Raw genomic sequence first — 22,404 nt, 5'->3', positions numbered from 1 at the left:
ATGTGGCGCGGATGCGACGAGGCTTTAAAAGGCGTTTTCATTCCTGCGCGGCTTGATGAATGTGTGTGTAGATGTGGATACTTTACCAAGGACACCGGGCAGCGCAGCCGCGTTATATGAGCCGGGCGCGGGCGCAACGAGTCGGGACAACACTCGCCGTGAGATTCTGCTGTGATCTGTCTGTTTTGTGCGTGTGATTTGGCGTGTGATTGTGGATTTAACTCTTGGACTACGAGCTTAAACCTATCTCAAAGATCGCCTTGTTTTTGGATGTGTGGGGGCGCACAAGTGGAGCGCACTTCAGGCGCGCAGAGACGCTAAAGAGCCGCAAATACGGTAAATCAGCGTTTTTGCTACTTACTTTTTATTTCCAGCAAACGGGTTGCAGTACATGTTAGTCTTCCTTAAATTGCAGACATGTATGTGGCTTTAGGAATGTCCGTGTGTCTCCATGTCCTGCTCATGCGTACAGTACAGCTGATAACGAAAATTGGCCAGGGTTAAAATAATAAATTCTGCATTACTTTCAATAAATATGAATGCAGTACGTGTGTGTGTGTGTGTGTGTGTGTGTGTGTGTGTGCATCGTTAATATTAGGGCACATTGATAGACTTACCCAACCTTTCCTGTGGTACTCAATATTTGCAGTGCATGAGCACATATACTAAGTTACATCGATAACTAGACAGCGTATTTTACTTGCCAGCATGCCAGGAAGTGTGTGTCTGTGTGTGTGTGTGCTAGATATGAATTATGTGCAAATTTATTGATATATTTATTTATTTATAATCCAAATACAGTGTTCCCATACATACTGTATAACTGTTAATTGGTAATTATACTGTATACTGGGTAATGTAATATTTCTATTTTCTATAGACATGATGTGCATATGATGTGCATTCCTTTTTCATTTGAGGAATATACATGCATGTAATTATCTGCTCATAATTTAAGGACAGATTCTTATTCACTTGCTTACATTTTCCTAATGAGGTCTTCATTATGTGCAATGCCATATGCATGAGCATACATATTTCCATGCATTATGGAGGTCTTTTGGTTAAATACATGTAGATGGAATGTCTTTTCTCAATGAATGGTTGTGATTTGCAGTCTTGACATTTCTGTGGTATGTTTTTTTTAACCATCTTATTATTTTCTCTACATTTGCATGTTTACATTTCTTATTTGGTCATAAAACCCAATGTAATAATTCAGCACCTTGGACAGTGCTATTCAAGTCTAATGGATTAACGGTATTTTAATAGTTCATGGACCTCTTTTGGATCCTATTATCATTTCCTAAGGCAGTCTAGTAGTTCATTTACAGAGGTGTTGAGTGCTAAACTATTTGCCAGCTGTTGGCAATGCTCTTCATCAATCTACATTTATTTTGCACATCTCCTTTGCTTCTCCACTTTCTCTCTTGCAATCATTTGATACATACAAATAATTCTGCAGTACCTATCAAATAAGGTACTTTTTAAGGTGATTTTGAAGGTCGTATCTGGCAGAAATCTGACAGTCTGTACAGGTGTGATATGCTGCAACCAACCACCAATTAGCTTCACTCTCAGGAGCCTGACAGCCATGTGACTGAAACACAGCGAGAAAAACTGCTCCTGCAGATTCCTCACTAAATATTGACTTATTATAGATAAATATAAACCTAGAGAGTTTGCATTTACTGGAGAGTAGTATTAATTGTAATGTACATGGTTGGATCTGCTCACGAAGGGTATTGATTGCAGTAGGTAGACCTGTGAGCCACACCCTATTGGTACAGATTTTCTACAGTAACTTACAGAGTCAGTGCACTATTTATTTATTTATTTATTTTACGTATCTCAGTGTCTGAATTTGCACAATTATAACATAATATTATTATGTTGAAGTTGATGTAGAAAAATGTGCATTTTTTACATCTAAAGGAAAGGAAAGGAACGCCTTTTTAACACTGATTCATTTATTATTTATTTTCACTAACTGTCAAATCCTGCAGGATCATGATGTGTTTTTTCATTCACAGTGGGTCTGATTCACTGGGTTAAATGCAGGAATCACCCTGGACAGGTCGCCAGTCCATCCCAGGGCAAACACACATACACACATTCTCACACACACTCATACCTAGGGGCGATATTGTATCTCCAATTAACCTGCCTGCATGTCTTTGGAGTGTGGGAGGAAACCAGAGCTTTCTGAGGAAATCCACACAGACACAGGGAGAACTTGCAACCTCCACACAGAAAGGACCTGAGAATTAAATCCAGGACCTTCTTGCTGTGAGGCAACAGTGCTACTGGTGAAACACTGGATGCAAAGCAAGAACACAGTCTTGTCAAGCCAGCAATCTACCACACAGCAACACACAATTGCACCCACTTACTCACTCACACTTAGGAGTGGTTTAAAGCAGTAAATCAACCTTCTGTATTTGTTGAAGGCTTTAACCAGTGTTCCCAAGACCCGTGTTTTTGTGCAGCACCCATTCTACCAGCTGCAGATTTCTAATACAATGTTTATCATACAACCTAAACGAGGTCCAGGATCTATGAAAATACTGTCCAAGGTGCTGAATTATTATATTGGGTTTTATGACCAAGTAAGATACAGTATGTAAACATGCAAATGTAGAGAATATAATGAGATGGTCAAAAAAAACATACCACAGAAATGTCAAGACTGCAAATCACAACCATTCATTGAGAAAAGACATTCCATCTACATGTATTTAAGCAAAAGATCCTAATAATTCATAGAAATATGTAGGCTCATGCATATGCATTAGTTCAGATTTATTTAACTTGCACTTAAACATGTGGATCAATGACCATTTCCACGACACTCTAAAGTGGCGGTCCGGGAGATTTGCAGAAGAAGATCCAAAATGGTGGAAGCAATAACTGTGCATTGGCTGATGTTACCCACTGACTTTACAGTATTTTATGAAATTGTTGTGACATGGCTTACAGTCACTCTCAGAGCTGGGGCTATATGGTGTTTGCTGTCTTTTATTTTTGGTTTTTGCTATTTTGGGTGCATAACTAGCTCAAACAGTGTTTAAATAGGACTTTATTTTGTTTCTTAAACAAATTATGTAAAATTGAATAACTGCATTGCATGATTCTCATATTCCTAAAGTGTACCATAGCTAAAGGATAAGATAAGATAAGATAAGACTTTATTGATCACATTGAGGAAATTTACTTGTTACAGCAGTACAAGAGAAGGGTGGTAAAAAACAGACAAGGAAAGGACAAAGTGGAAAAAATAAGACTTAAGAACTGCTAGACAAAATTGCACACATTGTGTTTAGTTATTTACACTAAAGGGTTTCTTTTAAAACAAGTAATTGACTTATATTATTACATAATATTATTATGATTATAATACATACATGAAAATATGAATAATTTATTACATATTACACATTTGTATTGCACATATACACTGATTAGCCATAACATTAAAACCACCTCCTTGTTTCTACACTCACTGTCCATTTTATCAGCTCCACTTACCATATAGAAGCACTTTGTAGTTCTACAATTACTGACTGTAGTCCATCTATTTCTCTACATACCTTTTTAGACTGCTTTCACCCTGTTCTTCAATGGTCAGGACCCACACAGGATCACCACAGAGCAGGTATTATTTAGGTGGTGGATCATTTTTAGCACTGCAGTGACAATGACATGGTGGTGGTGGTGTGTTAGTGTGTGTTGTGCTGGTATGAGTGGATCAGACACAGCAGCATTGCTGGAGTTCTTAAATACTGTGTCCACTCACTGTCCACTCTATTAGACACTCCTACCGAGTTGGTTCACCTTGTAGACGTAAAGTCAGAGACGATCGCTCATCTATTGCGGCTTTTTGAGTTGCTCATCTTCTAGACCTTCATCAGTGGTCACAGGACACTGTTGGCTGGATATATTTGGTTGGTGGACTATTCTCAGTCCAGCAGTGACAGTGAGGTGTTTAAAAACTCTATCAGCATTGTCTGATCCACTCATACCAGCAAAACACACACTAACACACCACCACCATGTCAGTGTTACTGCAGTGCTGAGAATGACCCACCACCCAAATAATACCTGCTCTGTGGTGGTCCTGTGGGGGTCCTGACCATTAAAGAACAGGGTGAAAGGGGGCTAACAAAGCATGTAGAGAATGGACTACAGTCAGTAATTGTAGAACTACAAAGTGCTTTTATATGGTAAGTGGAGCTGATAAAATGGACAGTGAGTGTAGAAATAAGAAGGTGGTTTTAATGTTATGGCTGATCAGTGTATATATGTATGTAAATATAAATAATTTATTACATAATGCATCTTTGTATTGCACTTATAGGAGGAGTATTTAAAATAAAGGTAATAGAAAACAGAAAAACAAACTGTTATTTAACTGATGTAATAAAAAACTTCTTTAAAGTATACAGTCTGATGAATGGTCATTGGTTACAGGGTCTTGGCTTATAATTGCCAGTTTAAAGCTTTTAGTGCTAGACATATCCAAACCCTCTGACTGGTGGTGTTTACATGTATAGTCTACAGTACATTTCAGTCTGTATTAGTTACTTTCACACCATAACAAGCCTAGTCCAAACCTGTCCATCCCCACTTCACAAACCATTATGAACGGAGCTTTACAGAAGCAGATTGCCTAAGGATTTCTGGTGAAGCATTTTGCCATCCTCATCCCAATCCTCTAGGCAGCTTGGCTTCTTTCTCACTCTCCTTCACACATGAAAGCAAGGCCTTCTCACAACTTCTTTTTTCACTCTCTCCATCTCCGTCACACATCATGGCAAGTCCCTCAGCCTGACTCGTCCCGTCTGTCAGCACACTGGGAATTTGAAAGCGAGAGTCTATTATAGAGAATGGTGTGACCCTGAGGCACGACAGGCTTTTGAATTCTCCATCGATGCCTCCCAACTCATAGAACCAAAAGTAGCCAGTTATTGCCATTGATTCTGACATTTTGACATCTATTGGTTCAGGTTACTTACAACAAGTAGAAAATATACAGCATTTTTGTTTAGTTTAAGGTACAATTTACATACATCCATGTACATTTTTCTTTTACACTAACCAAAACCCTAACCCTATTTTATTAATGCTTTTTCTCCCGTCTTTAGCATAGCAGGTAGGTATATTTTCCTGAAACATGATCCCCCCAATGAGTGAGTCACCTTGTTGAATCACCTTGTTTACCTTTAGTGGATTCATGCGAGGCCAGTGGAGCATTCCTCCACTTCTGTACATGCGCTTTGGGCTACTAAGCAGGGTCTTTACACAGTGTCGAACACCCCATCCTCTTTTTAGTCCAGTCTTTTCCCACACAGCAGACTAGTGGCATATTTTGACTGCTGTCGGCACTGCCAATTGTGCCTGTGGGGGCGTTCATTCGTCTGGTAGCAGAGCTGAGATTCAAACTCAGAATCATACTACTGCATTTGGTCAGTGGTAGCTGGTAGCTCAGCAGTTAAAGTATGTAGACTAGTGATCTTAAAGTTGCTGTTTTAAGCTCCACCACCACCAAATTTTCCACTGTTGGGTTTCTGACTCAGATTCTTAACCCTCAACTGCTTGGATTGTATTTAATTGGAATGTTATGTGTTATTGGGTAAAGGTGTCTGCTAAAAGGGACAGTAGCAGCCTAGTGGATAGAGCTTTGGGCTGTCAATTGAAAGCTTGAGAGTTCGAACCACAGCTCTGCCATGCAGGCACTGTTTGGCCTTTGAGCAGGGTCCCTAACCCTCTCAGCTCCAGGGGCGCTGTGCAATGGCTGACTCTGTGCTCTGACCCCAGCTTCCAAACAAGCTAGGATATGCTAAGAAAGAATTTTGTTGTACTGTACACGTATATAAGTACAGTATATGTGACAAATAAAGGTATTCTATTGCCAAAATGTAAATGTAGCAATTCTGTTGCATGCAAAGTGCATTTTCCACCTCTATTGGTTCATCAGTGGAATATGTCATCATAGGACCACTGATATTTTTTTAATAGTATTTTGTTTTATGCATTTTCTCCTGATTGCCCAATTGCATTGCGCTTCCTCCACTAATGCCGATCCCTGCTCTGATTGAGGAGAACAAAGCTAACCCACGCCCCCTGGGCAGCAGCTGTATGCATTTTTTCACCTGCACTAGGCGACTGCTAATGCAGATCAGCACTGTATCAACGCACTCCTTCCCCGCCCCTGTGCAGGCACAATAAATCAGCCATATCAATCATAGTTGCATCAGTTACGAGGAGTCCCTATCCGGCTTACTACTACCCCACTCCTATCTGAACAACAGGCCAATCGTTGTTCATGTGGCCGCTCAGCCCAGCCGGATGGCAGAGCTGAGATTCGATATGATTTATTCGAGATCCCAGCTCAGGTGTGCTAGTGTGTTTTACCGCGGCGCCACCTCAGCGGGTATATTAATAGTTGATATTTTAATAGTTGACCATCCTCAATACAGCAGTTAAACCAGCATAGTAGTGCAAATTCATAAATTTCTCATTAAAATGTGTATTCCTTACTGTTGGCAAATTTTCAATCCCCTATAACACACACATACACACACATATACCCTCTTGAGACCCTGCGGTCACATATGAGGACATTAGATTTTGGCTTTGTTATGCCTTATTCCTTGACCTGCTAAACTTAGACCGATTGTCCCCATTAGTGGACACTTTTGTCTGCCATCTAGTGGTAGCAAAAGTACTAGAAAACTAATAAAGTTTGTTTGTTTCTTTATTAAGATTTTAACATTATGTTTTACACTTTGGTTACATTCATGACAGAAACGGTAGTTACTCATTACACAAGATTCAGGTTATATCAAACACAGTCATGGACAATTCAGTGTCTCCAATTCACTTCACTTGCATGTCTTTGGACTGTGGGAGGAAACCAGAGCACCCGGGGGAAACCCACACGACAACATGCAAACTCCACAGAGAAAGGACCCGGACCGCCCCATCTGGGGATCGAACCCAGGACCTTCTTGCTGTGACAGTGTGCGACAGTGCTACCCACTGAGCCACCGTGCCGCCCAACTAATAAGGTTAAAAACAAAAGGAATAGAAAAAATGCATTGAAAAAAAATCAAAGCTCGGGTCTCAGGAGGATACACACAGCACAACCAGTAACCCCCCTTGGATAATGTCTGTGTCTCCTTGAAATATCTAGAGGTACTTTTGTTCCCTACCATGTCTTTACAATAGTCCTATCAGTGAATTGGTTACACTAAATTGCCCCTCGTTGTAAGTACTCTATATGATGCCTTGCATTGGACCATCACCGTGTCCAAGGACTATTTTTCCATTTCCACCAAGAAAAGTAATTACTAAAGATGAGTCCTCCGTTATGCCCATTTTAATTTATTTTATTATTATTCCCTTGAGTCAACCCCTGTCATATCCTTCCCCCTTTAATTTACCCAGCTGTCTTTGATATTTTCATGCCTACTCTCACTTTTGTCCTTTTCACTTTCCCTCTCTAGGATCCTTAAACAATCGGTTATATAAACACATTTCTTTGCTCCAGAAACAGTTCACGCTGGGCCGGGCTTTGCTCTCGAAGAATTTAAACGGATAATAAGTAATGGCAATGGATGGAACTCACACTGTCACTAATGCCACCGGACCACGAGGCATGGTGGCGTGAAGAATGGCAGGCTTTGAATGGCTCCTCAGCTAAAAGCCAGCCAATTATCTTGATCACTGTTGTGAAAAAGGTTGGAATGGTTGTTTGTTGGCACGGTGTTAAAAACAAGCCAGCGTCGAACATGAGACAGAACGTTTGACCGGCTTTGTAATCGGGTGTTTAATACCCCCCAGTTAACTGGCACAAATGTTAAGCTTAAAAACACGTTCTGGTGCTTAAATGATTGTGTTTTTATTGTAATAATGGAAGTTAATGTGTTGCAACATTAACAACATGGGTACTGACTTTAGTGGGCATTTGGGGAAGATTAATGTGCAGTATTATGCAGCTGATTTGAATATAATTTGGTATTTGCTCTGATGTTTGTATAAAAATATATATATATAAATGATGAAACTCAAACATTTTATAATTAGAACAAAGCAGTGGGGACAGACTTGACCTATTCATTGGGTCAAATGTTTGCCTCTAAACTCCCTTAAAGTATATACAGCAGGGCTAAAATGTACATGGACATGTAGGAGACAACAAGTGCCTGTGTGTAGATGCCTGACTGGCCTACAGCACCACTAGGGATTTGAACGCTGGATCCCAGTGGTAGTGAGCTAGAGTAATTTACCACTACACCACCCAAGCACCCTGCTTTTTACTTTATTTTGAAATAAAATGTTTCCCGATCACTAAAATGTAAACCAAAAAAACAGATCAGACATGAATTACATATAAATGAATTATCTGTTGGATCATGAGCACCACTGACTAGCAAGCTTTACATCACCATGTTTAAAGTTCCTTATACAGTGGTACCTTGTAACTCAACGTCCTCTAAACTCAAAATCGTTGAAACTCAATGCCCTTCGTCAAAAAAATGGTACCCTTAAACTCAACGTTTCCCTTAAACTCAATGTGTTCAATTTTTTTTTTTTTTTAAATATTTATTTAATTACAAATTAGCAATGAACTATCACTTTGTTCAGCGCTCGGCTTGAGCGGTGCAGTAATACATCATCAAAGTGTGCATCTGAGACAAAACTGCATTTGTGTGGAATAACATAAGATTTAGTCTGAAAGCTCTACATGTATCTGTGTTTAGCTGGATTTTCATCACTGTTTCATTTTTAAACTTGTGTTACAGCTCGAGGTTCTAAGAAATTTTAAGAATCAGCTTTTTATTTCAGTGTTTTTATACTATATGTGTGTTATTTTTAATGTATAAGTGTCAAAAACAGCCCCATTATTTTAAATAAACCTAAAATATATGCAAGTACATGGGACCATGGAACACATTAACAGGTTTCCCATACAAGGGAAAAAATACCTTGAAACTCAACACCACTCTCAGAACCAATTGATGTTGAGTTTCAAGGTACCACTGTAATTGTTTTTATTTTTCCAATGTTCAGTATGGCACAAGTTGAAGTAGTTTGTGCAGTCGTAAACAAACGACATGACTGCAGCATATATTTTTCAATTTTGCAAGCCTGGCAATAATAAAAGCAGATGGAAATTGGAATTGAATTGTAAACAAGCAAAACTCAGTTACAAAGACTAGCAGAGACTGGTTGGATACATGATTGAAATGGATATAATTTTGAAAAGTAAGCCCTTTTTTCTTTTACCTTACTTTAAATTAAATTAACTAAGGTATAGAAAACACGATCTGCTTTAATTTTTGTACACGTATAATAATAATGTAAAGTGTTTGGGCTAGACAAGACAAGAGGAGGCGGACACACATTGAGATGTGTGATATATTAAAAGATATTTAATAAAAAGAAAGGAAACAAGACACAATACAGGTTTGCACAAGACAAAACACACACAAACTAAGCTATGCTAATGCTAAATGCTAACACAAATCTAAACATACATGAATAATGCTAAAGCTATGCTAATGCTGACTGCTAAACACATGATACCTTATGCTGACTGCTAAACACATGAAACCTTAACCCTAAGCTAAGCTAACGCTAAACACGAACATGAACTGGACTAAGACAAAGAGCATGAACAAGACCAGATCAAAACCAAACCAAACCAAACCAAACCAAACCAAACCAAACCAAAAGTCTGACAAAACCAAATCAAACCAAACCATAATAAAAAACCCATGATCAAGGAACTAACCGACACAGCAGAGTCAAATAGTCCCCACTTGACTGATCCACAGGCCTCCTTAAATGTCCTGAGCATTCTCTCTAAACAAGAGGCACCTGTGGATCATTAACAGGGACCCAATCACAAAACTAGTGCTCCTGGAGAGGTGGGCGTGGCAGGTGTGCATGAGTTCCAGGAGTACAGAGGCTGCATTCATGACAAATAATAATAATAATTGAATAAAATAAAGTTAATTCATTTACCCATACTTGGTTCCACTACATCCTCTCCCATTAACACCAGCACCAGTCCTGTCAGGTTAGGATTTCACCAGTATCAGGGTTTCTTTCTGTCAGTTGTAGTCCAATATTCCACTGTGAAATTCAGCTAGAGTTTGTAGCTTCCTATATCAGCATCTCACCTGCTGTTCTAAATAATCCAACATGAATCTAATGCAACTGAGGTTCAGTGAATTTCCTGGCCAGTCTCCCAGGGTTCTATCATGCTTGTTGAACCGGTCACGCACACTTTAACCCCTGTGTTTTCCACAGTTTGCATCTTGGACTGTGGGAAGGTAAGTGAGTTCTGCTTGAACATAAAGCACAATACAATGTGCAACATCCAAAGTTGTTTTATACTGCAGATGCTGATTTGAAGTATTTATTGTAATTAAAACAACTACAGTATATAAGTGACCCACTTTTTCTTGACTCAACATCAAAACCACAATCTGTATGGAACACTTTATCATGTTGCTGGTTGACCTGTCATCTTTTATTATTTAATTAAAGCCTATGTGTGACTTTTCCAGTCATCTACAGTCCAATGACAGAACTTTTTATTCCACTGACTCCAAGTTGTCTTGTGTTCAGATGTTCATATAGGTACATTATATGGCCAAAAGAATGTAGACCCTTGACCACATGTATATATGACATGCTATTCCAATACGATAGGCATAGGCAGTTGCATCCCTTTTAGTGGCTGTAACAACATCTACTCTTTTAGGCAGGTATTTACTAGATTTTGGAGCAGTTTATCCCAAAGGTGTTTGATAGGATTAAGGTCAGGGCTCAGGAGTTGCGGTCAGGCCTCATAACCTCCAACACAGCACATGTAATCTTAGGCTGGAACAACAGTTCACCTTTTGACAAGACCATTACCCAAATCATACAGCCAAAACAACACAGGAGTGGCTTCTGGGCAAGTCTCTCAATGTCCTTAACTACCCTAGTAAAACCTTGACTTAAACCCCAACGAACATCTGTAGAGACACTTAAATATGGCGCTTTACAGATGCTCACCATCTAATGTGACAGAGCTTAAGGGGATCAAAATCAACTTCACAACAAAACAAAGTGTGCAATAAGTCAAGGGTTCTGAATATTTTCCAGATTTACTGTGGTTGATCTTTCACTGTTTTCACCATTATCAAGTCATACAGCCAAAACAACACTTAAGTGGCTTTGTCGAAAGTCCCTGAATGTCTTTGACTAGCCTAAGTCCAGACTTGAACCTCAATGAACATGTGTAAAGAGACTTAAAGATTGCACTTTACAGATGCAAGCCATCTAATGTGACAGAGCTTGAGGGGGTCCACAATGACAAATAAGATAAACTGCCCAAATCCAGATGTGCAAATAATACTTGCAGCCAAGGGGCTTCTTGTGAATTGTGGGTTTAGTTTTTGATTTGTAACTAATAAAAAAAAAATCAAAATCAAATTCACAACAAGAAGTGTGCAAGAAGTCAAGGGGTCTGAATATTTTCCAGATTTACTGTGTTTGGTCTTTCACTATAGTTGATCTCAAAATCATTATCAAATCATACAGCCAAAACAACACTTAAGTGGCTTCAGTGAAAGTCCCTGAATGTCCTTGACTAGCCTAAGTCCAGACTTAAACCTCAATGAACATGTGTAGAGAGACTTAAAGATGGCACTTTACAGATGCGAACCATCTAATGTGACAGAGCTTGAGGGGATCCACAATGATGAATAAGATACTGATAAGAACTGCCCAAATCCAGATGTGCAAATAACATCTGCAGGCAAGAGGCTTCTACACAGGATTAAATAAAGTGTCTGAAAAAAGTGTGCAAAGAAGTTAAGGGGTCAGAATTTTTTCCAAGTCCACTTTAGTGGATCTTTTACACTTGTGTGTGATCAGTGTGGGGGGTATAACTAAACCCAAGAGGTATGCTCTTGGCCTTATAGTGTCCCTCTATGATGTTAGGCTCTTTATTGCATTTCATACCAATTAACTTTGTATCATTAATCATTTGAATGTATTTTTGCAAATGTAAATAGATGCAAAAATTATGAATAGAACTAAAATTATAAACTCCAGACATCATTATGTAATACCATTCCACATAAAAATGGTGTTTGGGGTAAGAGCAACATTTTTCTTGTTGTAAATAGACTGTCTTGCAATCCAGAATACACTGTCAGACTCCCTGGCTCAGAATAATAGGGTGCGCTGTTTCCCTGGATAGGACACAGTCAAAATAATCAACTTTTTACACTTGACTTGGCAGGGTTGATTGTATATTTTGTCAGAGTTTACCCTTATTACAGTCTGGGAATAATACTGGAATACTAACTAACACAGTGTGTGTGCTCTGGATATTCGTTTAACACAGATGTTCTTGATGTTCAGGAGAAATATCGAGTCGCTGACTAGATCGTGACTCAGTGACAGACAGGTCTATTTGAACAGACAGTGCATCCATCCCGTTGTGCCACTCCATAGTCCATCATGGTGACACCTAGTATCTGCAGGAAGGTACTCATGCATAGACACATACCCTCATTTTACATTTTCAGTCTCCCCATGTCTTTGGATTCTTCATCTCTGTGTAGCGGGCATCATCAGGTGCAATAACTTTATGCAAATTTTACAAATCCAATTTTGCGATGCCTGTGTTTATTGAATGGCCAGGGTTCCACTTCAGAAAAGCGTGTTCGAAATCATCAAAAAGCAATCGTCCTCATCGGGGGCAAAACAGACCGAAAGAGGCTTTTGAACATGGAATGAAGTAGATTAATTTGACTGATGTTGAAAGCTTTCAGGATCACTTGAAGGGGCAAAAAAATGAAATGGAAAGGTGATATAGCTAACTGCAAATTTGAGTTTGCTAGATTATTAGAAGATGTGTGAGCTGGCAGATTAATTTGATCGCTATATTGTGGTGCGCAGTGAATGCATGCAAATAACTGCATAAATGATAAAGTAATGGTGTTTTTAACATTACAAAGTACACCGATTAGGCATAACATTATGACCACCTCCTTGTTTCTACACTCACTGTACACACTCCATTTTATCAGCTCCACTTACCATAAAGAAGCACTTTGTAGTTCTACAATTACTGACTGTAGTCCATCTGTTTCTCTACATACCTTTTTTGCCTGCTTTCACCCTGTTCTTCACTGGTCAGGACCCCCACAGGACCACCACAGAGCAGGTATTATTTGGGTGGTGGATCATACTCAGCACTGCAGTGACACTGACATGGTGGTGATGTGTTAGTGTGTGTTGTGCTGGTATGAGTGGATCAGACACAGCAGCGCTGATGGAGTTTTGGAAAATGTAAATGTAAATGTAAATAGTCCACCAACCAAAAACATCTAGCCAACAGCGCCCCATAGGCAGCGTCCTGTGACCACTGATGGAAGTCTAGAAGATGACCAACTCAAACAGCAGCAATAGATGAGCGATCATCTCTGACTTTACATCTACAAGGTGGACCAACTAGTAGATGTGTCTAATAGAGTGGACAGTGAGTGGACACGGTATTTAAAAACTCCAACAGTGCTTCTGTGTCTGATCCACTCATACCAGCACAACACACACTAACACATTGCCACCATGTCAGTGTCACTGCAGTGCTGAGAATGACCCACCACCCAAATAATACCTACTCTAAGGTGGTCCTGTGGGGGTCCTGACCATTGAATAACAGGGTGAAAGCAGGCTAAAAAAACATGCAGAGAAACAGATGGACTACAGTCAGTAATTGTAGAACTACAAAGTGGAGCCGATAAAATGGACAATGTATGTAGAAAGAAGGAGGTGGTTTTATTGTTATGGCTGATCGGTGTATATCTGTGTGATGTGGTGTCAGGGTTTGATGTGCTCTGTGATGTTAGGCGTGTGTTCATGTTGAGCTGATGCTTTTGGTGGGCTGAGCCCAGTGATCAGTGTAATGTTAGTTTTGGAGACTCCTGCTCTACCAGTTCAATAAAGAAGCATGAAAAACCATTTCCTCTGGAGTCGTCCTTGACCGAGCAGACGCCACAATATTTCACTATATTTGTTGGTGGCCAGTTTAATATACACTGCAATTGCTTGGGTATTAAGTGTTTGTTAGCATTTTCTATTGCTGCACATGTAATGAAATACGTTTGTTTGTTTTTTCTTATGAAATAGTTTAAATATTTAATGCTTTTCCACCAGCTTTATGCTGATGCTGTTGAAATGATAACGATACTGTATGCTTACTAAAGATGTAACATGTTTTACCCTTTAAATGTGGTACAGTCCATCAGTTTTTCTCATTAATAATACATTGTTTTCCAGTTTTCCCATTATAAGGCAAGTGGTTGGTTTAAACAACAATAATCCAGACATGATTACAGCAACAACAACAATAATAACTATCCCTGAGTCCCACCACAGCACCTCTATTGGCTGCAGGTCCGGCTCACTATCCCAATCCAAAACCAAATTCTGTTTTCTATTAGACATTAAGATGTGAACTTGCTTTTGTGTTTAGATCATTGTCATAGGGCTTGTTAGTTAAGATACAGGACTAGTAATGAGAAGGTCATTGGTTTAAGCCTCATCACTGCCAGCCAACAGCGCCCTGTGGGCAGCATCCTGTGACCACTGATGAAAACAGCAGCAATAGATGAGCGATCGTCTTTGACTTTACATCTACAAGGTAGACCAACTAGGTAGGAGTGCCTAATAGAGTGGACAGTGAGTGGACACGGTATTTTAAAACTGTGTCTGATTCACTCATACCAGCACAACACACACTAACACACCACCACCACGTCATTGTCACTGCAGTGCTGAGAATGATCCACCACCTAAATAATACCTGCTCTGTGATGGTCCTGTGGGGGTCCTGACCATTGAAGAACAGCATAAAAGGGGCTAACAAAGCATGCAGAGAAACAGATAGACTACAGTCAGTAATTGTAGAACAGCAAAGTGCTTCTATATGGTAAATGGAGCTGATAAAATGGACAGTACGTGTAGAAACAAGGAGGTGGTTTAAATTTTTTGGCTGATCAGTGTAAGTGCACAGTAAACCCTCAGTGAAGTAGGGTGGTGGAGGCATTATGATATGAGGCTATATATTTTTTTCTGTAATAGCCTGATGACTGCTTCATTTTTACAGTATCTTAAAAAAACCTTCTTGTTTTTATTTATTCATTCATGTATTATTTTTTAACATTGATTTTAATAAGCACGGTGTTTACCTCTCCTAGTTTTAAAGTAATATCTGGAATGCCGGCCAGCAATGTAATAAATTAAGCAATTACTGCAGACTCACATCTCTCAGTAGCCCATTTATTACATAACATGCAGAAATAAAAGCTGGCTGGCATTCCTTTAGTGCCATTACATTGGGTGGATCCATTTTCATATTCTCTATTTCTTAATGTATATCTTGGCAGGTGTATGTGAATACGTAAATGCTCCATTCCCATATGGGACCCCCCTCGAGTGTCATTATTTTTTGCAAGCAACATCTTTCGAAACATATGCTTATGCATGAGTAAAGCATTTTTTGGGAATATAGAGTGAACCCAGGGGTGCAAATTTGGTGACAATTAGAGAGAGTAAATGTCAGGAGACTTACCTACCCGCAGTATTCATTTATTTATTTTTAGTAACTGTTTTATCCTTGTCAGGGTTGTGGTGGGATTGATGCCACTTTGAAGCACTGGGTACTTTAGACAGGATGCCAGTTTATCACAGAGGGACACATGCTCACATACTAGCTATAGGACATACACTGATCAGCCATAACATTAAAACCATCTCTTTGTTTCTACACTCACTGTCCATTTTATCAGCTCCACTTACCATATAGGAGCACTTTGTAGTTCTACAATTACTGACTGTAGTCCATCTGTTACTCTACATACTTTAAAAAAAAACCTGGTTTCACCCTGTTCTTCAATGGTCAGGACCCCGACAGGACCACCACAGAGTAGGTATTATTTGGGTGGTGGATCATTCTCAGCACTGCAGTGAAACAGACATGGTGGTGGTGTGTTAGTGTGTGTTGTGCTGGTATGAATGGATCAGACACGGCTGCGCTGCTGGAGTTTTTAAATACAGTGTCCACTCACTGTCCACTCTATTAGACACTCCTACCTTGTAGATGTAAAGTCAGAAACGATCGGTCATCTATTGCTGCTGTTTGAGTTGGTCATCTTGTGGACCTTCATCAGTGGTCACAGGACGCTGCCCAAGGGGCGCTGTTGGATGGATATTTTTGGTTGGTGGACTATTCTCAGTCCAGCGGTGACAGTGAGGTGATTAAAAACTCCATCAGCATTGCTGTGTTTTATCGACTCATACCAGCACAACACACACTAACACACCACCACCATGTCAGTGTCACTGCAGTGCTGAGAATTGTTCATCACCCAAATAATACCTGCTCTGTAGTGGTCCTGTGGGGGTCCTGACCATTGAAGAACAGGCTGAAGGCAGGTTAAAAAAAAGTATGTAGAGAAATAGATGGATTACAGTCAGTAATTGTAGAACTTCAAAGTGCTTCTATATGGTAAGTGGAGCTGATAAAATGGACAGTGAGTGTAGAAACAAGGAGGTGGTTTTAATGGTATGGCTGATCAGTGTATTAGGGCATTAGTTTGTGGCATTGAGTTTCTTTTTTAAAATACTTGAAGGTGAAGATTCGACTTTGATGGTTCTGAATCAGTGAGATTTTAGCCTATAGGCTAAAGAAATATATTAGGGTTTAATTAAGTGATTTAACTTGCCAATTACATTTGCTAAATGGTTGACTGAGTTACCAAATGAGCAATTATTTTTTAGCTAGTCATATGTGTGTTGGATTATTTTAGTTCTTGATTAAATAACATGTTGTACAGAATGTGTTGTATAAAAGGTTGATTTAAAGTTATTTAGTGTGACAGAATATGCAATAACAGAAGCAACCAGAGCAGAACAACTTCTGTATAACTGAGGGTGGCACAGTGGCAGTGGGAAGCGCTGTCACCTCACAGCAAGAAGGTCCTGGGTTTGATTCCCAGGTGGGGCGGTCCGGGTCCTTTCTGTGTGAAGTTTGGATGTTCTCCCCATGTCTGTGTGGGTTTCCTTTGGGAGCACCAGTTTCCTTCAACAGTACAAAGACATACAAGTGAGGTGAACTGAAGATACTAAATTGCTCGAGACTGTGTTTGATATTGAACTTGAACTGATGAATCATGTGTAACAAGTAACTAACTGTCCTGTCATGAATTAAACCAAAGTTCCTGACCTTAAAATCCTAATAAACAAACAAAACAACACTGTATAATAGTAGTTTTCAATATGCATTTTCTTTGTTATGTCTTTATTTGTACATATACACCAATAAACCAGACCATTAAAACCACCTCCTTGTTTCTACACACATTGTCCATTTTATCAGCTCCACTTACCATACAGAAGCACTTTGTAGTTCTACAATTACTGACTGTAGTCCATCTGTTTCTCCGCATGCTTTGTTAGCCCCCTTTAATGCTGTTCTTTAATGGTCAGGACCTCCACAGGACCCAACACAGTTTAGGTATTATTTGGGTGGTGGATCATTCTCAGCACTGCAGTGACACTGACATGGTGGTGATGTGTTAGTGTGTGTTGTGCTGGTATGAGTCGATAAAACACAGCAGCACTGCTGGAGTTTTTAAACACCTCACTGTCACTGCTGGACTGAGAATAGTCCACCAACTACAAATATCCAGCCAACAGCGCCCCGTGGGCAGCGTCCTGTGACCACTGATGAAGGTCTAGAAGATGACCAAAAAACAGCAGCAATAGATGAGCGATCGTCTCTGACTTTACATCTACTAGGTGGACCAACTAAGTAGGAGTGTCTAATAGAGTGGACAGTGAGTGGACATGGTATTTAAAAACTCCAGCAGCGCTGCTGTGTCTGATCCACTCATACCAGCACAACACACACTAACACACCACCACCATGTCAGTGTCACTGCAGTGCTGAGAATGATCCACCACCTAAACAATACCTAATCTGTAGTGGTCCTGTGGGGGTCCTGACCATTGAAGAACAGGGTGAAAGCAGGCTAAAAAGATATGTAGAGAAACAGATGGACTACAGTCAGTAATTGTAGAACTACAAAGTGCTTCTATATGGTAAGTGGAGCTGATAAAATGGACAGTGAGTGTAGAAACACCAGTGAGTAAAAGTAAAAATAAAAATAAAAGTTGATTGAACACTCGTTTCTATGCACAGTATGATGGATGTGTTTTGACAAGCTGGTTTGGATCGCGTGTAAATAAGTTTGACTCATTAATCTCTTTGTCCCATTTGCTGACCCGACTTCCTGCCTCAGCATGCCTACTGCTTGGAATAGCACTTTGCTAGGCACTAACTTTTTCTTTTCCATCAGCTGTGACCTGTTCACTGCTGGAAGCTGGCATTAGTAAAGCTATTGCCAAATATCACTGTTCCTCTCTCTCCCACTTATCCCACTAATACCCTCACTCACTCCTCGTCCCTTTGTCATTTTTCACATCCTTCTGCCTCTCTCCCACTCATCTCCTTTTGTTTTTTGGAGTGCCATTCTCAATAGTTCACATACGGATGCTCTCTCACACATGACTCATAGTCATAAAGTTATATTACTACACTGGGCTTGTTTCTGTGCAATAGAAATAAATGAGGAGTTCTGGAGCTCTGGAACATTAGCCATGGGGAAAATGCAAATAATTATTGTGATTGGTTGGTGAAGAGGAATATAAAGATAATGAGGATACTTAAAGAGAGGAAAGAACAATAATCTGATTAGGATTAATGTCATCAGGAAACCAGATAAACTGTGTTGTCCTACAGTATTTTAAAAACAGTAAAACAAATGAAACTGCTTAAGCTTATATATATATATACCAGCTCAAATGACCATATAGAAGCACTTTGTAGTTCTACAATTACTGACTGTAGTCCATCTGTTCTTCTGCATGCTTTGTTAGCCCCCTTTCATACTGTTCTTCAATGGTTAGGACCCCCACAGGACCACTACAGAGCAGGTATTATTTAGGTGGTGGATGATTCTCAGTACTGCAGTGACACTGACATGGTGGTGGTGTGTTAGTGTGTGTTGTGCTGGTATGAGTGGATCAGACACAGCAGCGCTGGTGGAATTTTTAAATACCGTGTCCACTGACTGACCACTCTATTAGACACACCAACACCTAGTTGGTTCACCCTGTAGATGTAAAGTAAGAAGCGATCGCTCGTCTATTGCTGCTGTTTAAGTTGGTCATCTTCTAGACCTTCATCAGTGGTCACAGGACGCTGCCCACGGGGCACTGTTGGCTGGATATTTTTGGTTGTTGGACTATTCTCAGTCCAGATGTGTCAGTGAGGTGTTTAAAAACTCCAGCAGCACTGCTGTGTCTGATCCACTCATACCAGCACAACACACACTAACACACCACCACCATGTCACCTGTAGTGCTGAGAATGATCCACCACCTAAAAAATACCTACTCTGTGGTGGTCCTGACCATTAAAAAACAGCATGAAAGGGGGCTAACAAAGCATGCAGAGAAACAGATGGACTACAGTCAGTAATTGTAGAAATGCAAAGTGCTTCTATATGGTAAGTGAAGCTGATAAAATGGACAGTGAGAGTAGAAACAAGGAGGTGGTTTTAATGTTACGGCTGATCAGTGTTTATTGCTGCTCATGCCTCCTTCGATCCATGCTTTCTGCACAGGCGCCTATATCTGCTAACCAGGGTCCTTACACAGCGTTTGAAGACCCCACCAACTTAGTTTGGTCATTCCACCCAGCAAACACGCTTTTCAACTATTGTCTGCTGCAGGTACTGCCAATTGTGCTTGCTAGATGGCACCCAGCCGACCGGTGGCAGAGCCGAGATATAATCTGAGGTGTTCAGAATGTCGGTGCTGGTGTGCTAGCGGAATATCCACTTGGGCGCTTAAGTTTCCCATTTTAATTAAAGATGGGGATTTGGCCCATGCATATTGGCATTGACTTGAATTTTGTTAGGATTTTATTAATCAAAAATGGTCAAAAAACAAAAGGAAGCAAAAAAATTAACTCTCTGGCAATTATTTGTCTTGTCAGTTTTCAATTTTGAAGAAAAGAAGGGTTTTTGTATGATCTCAAGGACACCAAACCTTTATTGAAGTATGGAGGTGGAGGCATCGTGACACGAGGCTGTTATTTTGCAAATGACACTGCTGTATTCCACATCATTAAAGAAAACATCAGGGACAATGGTAGCTCAGTGGTTAAGGTACTGGACCAGTAATCAGAGGGTTGCTGGTTTAAGCCCCACCACCACCAAGTTGCTACTGTTGGGCCCCTCAGTGAGTTTGTTTATTAGGATTTTAGTGTCATGTTTTACACTATGGTTACGTTCATGACAGGAAACGGTAGTTACTCATTACACAAGGTTCATCATTTCACAAGGTTATATCAAACACAGTCATGGACAATTTAGTGTCTCCAAATCACCTCACTTGCATGTCTTTGGACTGTGGGAGGAAACCAGAGCACCTGGAGGAAACCCACACGGACACGGGGAGAACATGCAAACTCCACACAGAACGGACCCAGACCACCCCACAGTGAGAAAATGTATCTAAAGATTTAATTGAATCTACCAAGAAGCTAAATCTGTATGTTTTAACAAAACAGCACCACATAAAGCTTTAACAGAGCATTTGTAAGATCTGGTACTGATGCTGGGTGAGATTTTCAGGGCTTTGTACAGGCCAGTGCCTCCACACCAAACACATCAAACCATTCATTCATTGTCTGTTTTACCACTGCTTTATCCTTTGTAGGGTCACAGTGGGGGCAATTCACAAGGCAAAAGGTAGGAAACGCCCTGGACTGGCTGCCAGTCCATCACAGGGCAAACACAAACATTTACACCTAGGGCAATTTTAGTAGCTTCAATTAAGCTGCCCGCTTGTTTTTTGACTTTGGAAGGAAACCGGAGCTCCCACAAGAAACCCAAGTAGAAACTCCACACAGTAAGGACCCAGACCACTCCACCTGGGAATCTTCTGTGAGGCGACAGTGCAACAGGTGCTTCATTATTTCTGATGGGTGTTTTGATACCCGTGTCAGCAATCAGTGTTTCTAATACACCCGAATTTAATTATTAAAAGGAGTGTTTACACACAAATAGTGTATACACTGCATTTTAACAACAGCCACTGTATCTGCAGCAATGCTGCTTCTATTATAGCAGCTCACATATCTTACAAATAGTAATGCAATTTTAAAAAGATGGTGATGTATGTACCATCCACTGTAATTATATTACACTCCCTCGGATGGAGACTATGCTTTAAAAAAGTCCCACAGTGCATTTAGCTGGTTTTCTTTATAAAGCCATGTCTCAGCGGTGTAATTGAGTCAGAGTCGGACCTTTTATCAGTGGACGGTCTTGCTTAAATGGATTGCTTCTTTAATCCTAATGTCAGCACTACCAGGTCGACGTTATAATCCGGATTGAGCCAGTTCATCACTGAAAATCCTGATAGCAACTACAGACATCAGTAATCTCACAACAGACATCGAGCAGTACTACAAAAAGTTCAGCCAAAACAGCTCAGAACCAAAGAGTCATAGACACCATAACAACTCTAAAGGTGTCATGTAAGATCTGGTATGATTAGCAGGTCTTTTAACTCTCAAGTGTGCATCCTAGTGGCCCCTCTTTCCAGGTGAACAATGGCGGTGCACTGCTGTTTACATGATCTTGAAGAAAACAGGACTCATCTGACCAGACAACCTTCTTCCATTACCTTGATGTCCAGTTTTGACACCTGCAGGCATATTGTAGATGCTCTCAGTGGTGGACAGGGGTTGGCATGGGCATTTGGACTGGCATACAGTGTATCACAAAAGTGAGTACACCCCTCACATTTCTGCAAATATTTCATTATATCTTTTCATGGGACAACACTATAGACATGAAACTTGGATACAACTTAGAGTAGTCAGTGTACAGCTTGTATAGCAGTGTAGATTTACTGTCTTCTGAAAATAACTCAACACACAGCCATTAATGTCTAAATAGCTGGCAACATAAGTGAGTACACCCCACAGTGAACATGTCCAAATTGTGCCCAAATGTGTCGTTGTCCCTCCCTGGTGTCATGTGTCAAGGTCCCAGGTGTAAATGGGGAGCAGGGCTGTTAAATTTGGTGTTTTGGGTACAATTCTCTCATACTGGCCACTGGATATTCAACATGGCACCTCATGGCAAAGAACTCTCTGAGGATGTGAGAAATAGAATTGTTGCTCTCCACAAAGATGGCCTGGGCTATAAGAAGATTGCTAACACCCTGAAACTGAGCTACAGCATGGTGGCC

At 40.2% G+C, this 22,404-nt stretch overlaps 1 long non-coding RNA gene across 1 annotated transcript in view; it reads left to right on the top strand.

Moving 5' to 3' along the window:
- Positions 1–264: 264 nt before the first annotated feature.
- Positions 265–22,404, top strand: part of LOC134323089 (uncharacterized) — a 147,614-nt gene continuing 125,474 nt past the window's right edge. Inside the window, exon 1 of the long non-coding RNA XR_010014008.1 lies at positions 265–336. This is a non-coding gene — a long non-coding RNA (uncharacterized LOC134323089). The remainder of the gene's footprint in view (positions 337–22,404) is intronic.

Source organism: Trichomycterus rosablanca, chromosome 11 (assembly GCF_030014385.1).
Source record: "Trichomycterus rosablanca isolate fTriRos1 chromosome 11, fTriRos1.hap1, whole genome shotgun sequence".
NCBI classification, from domain to species: Eukaryota; Metazoa; Chordata; class Actinopteri; order Siluriformes; family Trichomycteridae; genus Trichomycterus; species Trichomycterus rosablanca.
This window is presented reverse-complemented; position numbering and strand designations above follow the sequence as displayed.